The sequence below is a fragment of the Lingula anatina genome, chromosome 4 (genome assembly GCF_051362555.1).
Source record: "Lingula anatina isolate TDL-2025a chromosome 4, LinAna3.0, whole genome shotgun sequence".
Taxonomy (NCBI): Eukaryota; Metazoa; Brachiopoda; class Lingulata; order Lingulida; family Lingulidae; genus Lingula; species Lingula anatina.
Window position 1 is genome coordinate 6,003,651 of NC_141770.1, and position 4,352 is coordinate 6,008,002.

Sequence of the window (4,352 nt, forward strand, 5' to 3'; positions counted from 1 at the left end):
TTACATCGGGAGAAAAGGCTTCCATTAATTGCCTTAAAATACAAGCAGTGTGTCATCACAAATTGTGGTAAGTAGGCTAGATGTTTGAAAAAAGAAACCATCTGTAGCGCACTTGCAATGACCTTGACCATATGCAATTTGTAAACAAAAAAACTTACACAACCCAACTACCACATCCTCAATTACTGCAATGACCAAATGCATTGTTAGCTATTTAAAAAGGAAATAATTTTCTATTGACTTGCCAAGTCAGTATTATGACAATGCATTAAAGTCTTTCAAATATATGGATTTTTAGGTATACTAAGCAGAACAGTGTCATACAAAACAATAGACTGGCTACATGTATAAATTGGAAACCTATGGACCGCTCAGCCTACTTACATAGCACCAGCTTTCATCCTTCACACATCAAAAAATCCATTGTATTTTGTTTTACAATATTACCTTAAGATACAATAGAATCAACTTGGAACCTGAAAAGAAGAGTGAACAACTTACAGATTTGCAAAAGACGGCAGTATGACACGCAAATGATCAAAGAAACCAAGGGAAAAGCTAATAGAATCCCAAGAAAAGATCTTCTCCAATACCAAAGAAAGGACACACACAAAAGGGTTCCTTTAGTAGTCACTTTTAATCCCACCCTTTACCACCTTAAAAAGATGGCACGGGATTTGCAACATATCTTTGACTCTGACACTACGCTCAAAGACATTTTTCCATCTCCACCTATCGTCTCTTTCAGACAGCCTCCTAAACTTAAAAAACTCCTGGTTAACAATAACAGCCTTGGTGTCACGGGCACATTTCCTTGCAACAATAGAAGGTGCCTTCTCTGCCCGTGCATCATTAACAGCCCCATCATCACTTCGGAAGGCAAGACACTCATCCCTAAGGGAAAATACACTTGCGACTCTCAGAACAATTCTTTTCTATTATTAGGCATTTTATGTGTTTCAAACATCTAGAACTTATGTGCATGCTACATGTATCACATGTTCCAGTCCAAAATGTGACATTTCAATATCAATTCATTAATTTCATTTTGCAGATGACTATGACAAAGTTAGAAGGAAACTGAACATAGCTCAATATGAATCTGACATTGTAACAGAAAATGAGGAGATTATTCCAGCATCTCAGAGAAGTAAGAGGTTAGAAATGTGTCATACTATTAACTAATATCACATATTTTATATCTACACATGAATTACCTATGATGAAAATGAGGACAAGAGCAGACAAAAGGAAAATTATGCAAAAAGAAAAGCTAAGGGAGTAAAAACATTAATTTGGATGTTGGGGATGCAATTTTGAAGAAACAAGTGAAAAATTCAGGAAAAAGGGTGGCAAACTGGAGAATTTCTGGATAGGACCTTACAAGTAAGTTATTTGTAATTTTAAATTAATTATATAGTGCAGGGTGAGCAAAAATAAAAAACTCCTGGAAAAAGTTTAATTCAAAAACATTTGGCCTGAAGTTTTTTTTTTTATTTGGAATTTATCTGTGAAAAACAACTATGATAGTTTGAAAGATATATGCTGATGAGGGACAGAAAGTTGTTGCAGTTGTATAATAATCTTAGCAATCTAGTTCTTCTTTGGTTTAGGATCTTAGAGCGCATTCTCAACGAATTAAGCCAGGCTTTACAAAGCCGGTGACCTAAAAATGGCGGACGTACATGAAAGAAAAACCGCCTAATCTTTTAATAGTCTCTCCGCCTCTCACACGCCTCCCCACACGTCGTCCCTGCGGGGTACAGTAATTAAATCTCGGCTCCAAACATTAATATTTCCGTGAATATCTCTGGTGATATTATCTCCGTAGATAGTCGATTCATTGCTGCTCTACGGGCCAAATTATTCCTTTTTCGTCTCTGTTTTCAAAGATAATAGAACAGAAGAGCTTTTTTCCTTCGATCGCCTTCAGCCGCCATGCTTTCTTCACCACGAGTTTAACTGATGAGCATGCGCACTTAATATTTCTCAGGTAGCTTCCGCATGGCGAACGGAGACGCGATTTAATTACTGTACCCCGCAGGGACGACGTGTGGGGAGGCGGAGAGACTATTAAAAGATTAGGCGGTTTTTCTTTCATGTACGTCCGCCATTTTTAGGTCACCGGCTTTGTAAAGCCTGGCTTAATTCGTTGAGAATACGCTCTTAGACATTGACCAGAACAACACTGTGAAGCAACAAAGTGAAAAGACTGGTGAAGTTCTGGAGAAGAGAGTGGCATATGACCAGGTACAATAAAACTGGAAATATGTAGTTGGCCAATCTCAGTAACTAGGTCCAATTGATCTTCCAGACCTGGGTGCCATAAAGAAAAGAAAATGAAGTCTGTTCAGTGATTTAAAAAGAGGTGCACCTTATACCAACGTTTAAGCCAAAATTACCAGTATTCTGTGAATCATTGCCAGAAAAATAATAATTTATCCAAGGTGTTGCAAGTGACCACCTATGATGACACCCGAGAGAGATGCCGCTGCCCTGACTGTCGGGCAGTATGTCACAGCAATTTATGATGGGGAGTGATTTGTTGGAAAGATCTCTAATGGGGACGAGGAGGATGAAGAGGTGGAAGTGTGTTTTATGGAGAAACGCAAGCAGTTGCTACAATGGCCCTCTAGAGAAGATAAAATCTGGCTAAAACACGACACCATCTAAATCGTGATCAATGCCCCAGAGGCTTGCGAGAAATCACAACGCATGTTAAAACTGGACAGAGAACACACACTGAATATGTTTTAAAAGAAGTGCATTTTTATTGTTTATGTTTAAACATGTTCAAGAACAGATATTTACTTGTTACAAGTTTGTAACTCTCAAACTCACTTTCAGAAGTTTATTAATTAATTGATTTTAAATGATTTATAAAATTTTCGTTAAAAATGTCATTTTACCCTATTGTGACGATGTGGTGTGTTTGTTGAGATTTTTATATTGCTACTGGTAGATGTCTCTATAAGTAAAGTACAGTCCGGTGCGCATGTTTGAATCTCTCTTGTGATTGGTAACTTAAAGGTAAAACTGTTCACTGTATAGTTGGTTCTGATTGGTAAACGTGTACTATCTGAACTTGTATATAAGGTGTGACTTGAAATAAATCGGTCTCTTTTGGTCCTCTTTTGCGGCTCTTTGAGGCTTTTATCTGTGCTTATACTCTGAGATACCAGTAAGTACATTGTTATTTGTACCTTCATAAGGCACTCGGCCGTGAAGGCGTAACAATTGGCGCAGTCGACAGGATAGAGTTTGTGTTGCTTATTAATTGACAGGATACAATTTGTGTAGCATATGTTGTTAAATTGACAGGATTCAATTTGTGTAGCTAACGTTGTCAATTTACGGGATAGAATTTGTGTAGCTTGTGTTGTTAGAGGATAGAATTAGTAGTTATTAGTGATATTGGAATTTCTGAAAAGCTTTGTGTATGACTGAGTGAGAGTTGGAAAGATAGTGACATGTGTTAGATGGGACTTGTTGCAAGACGCGAGCTAGTCGGAATATATTGCAGAGATATTTTATTTTCAGTGTTGGCTGATACTCGCAGCAATTCAGTAAATATTTTCAAAGTAGCATTTATTTTAGTAGTTTAGAGATATTTTGTATTAATTTTCTGTTGTGATACTACAACTGCGGAGATATAGTGGACCACGTGTAGTGAGTAATAGTCGGACAGACCACGTGTAATTTCAGGCCCGTGCGTATAGAGCCTTATGTTGTAATTAGAATACAGATCATAATTTAGTGAGTTTATTTACAAAGAAAAGCATTTATTTAAAATAAAGGTTTCAAATTTGTGTTTTTCACTGACTTGCTGAATGAAGGAGTGAGTGTGAATTGTTTATTGTATATTTTTATCAATATTGCAATAGCATATATATCAAAGCATCCCCACCTCTCTATACAATTAAAGATAAAAAAGCAAAAATCCAGGTGGTACATCATGATAGATTGAGAAAATTTGTTGAAAGAGAGAGTGATTTTCAGTTGAATGAACCACAATTGGTGGAACCAATTGTAAAAAGATCAAGATTTGGTAGACAAATTAAAATGCCATCTCATTTAAGAGCTTTTGCTTTAGAATGATTATATTGATATATATATATAGTTTATTAGTTAAGGTATAGTTGTATATAAATACTTCCTTAATTTTCGGCAGTGCTGAAATAAATGGAATTTAATTTAATTAATTTATTTGTATTTTTTTTTATTTTTTATTTAGATCATGGATGAATCCAACATCATGCACATATTACAATCAGAGCTCTTACTTGGGGATTTGGTATAAAAGTAATATTTGTACATAGTAAATGCGGTGATGCTGTAATACTATGTTAGTA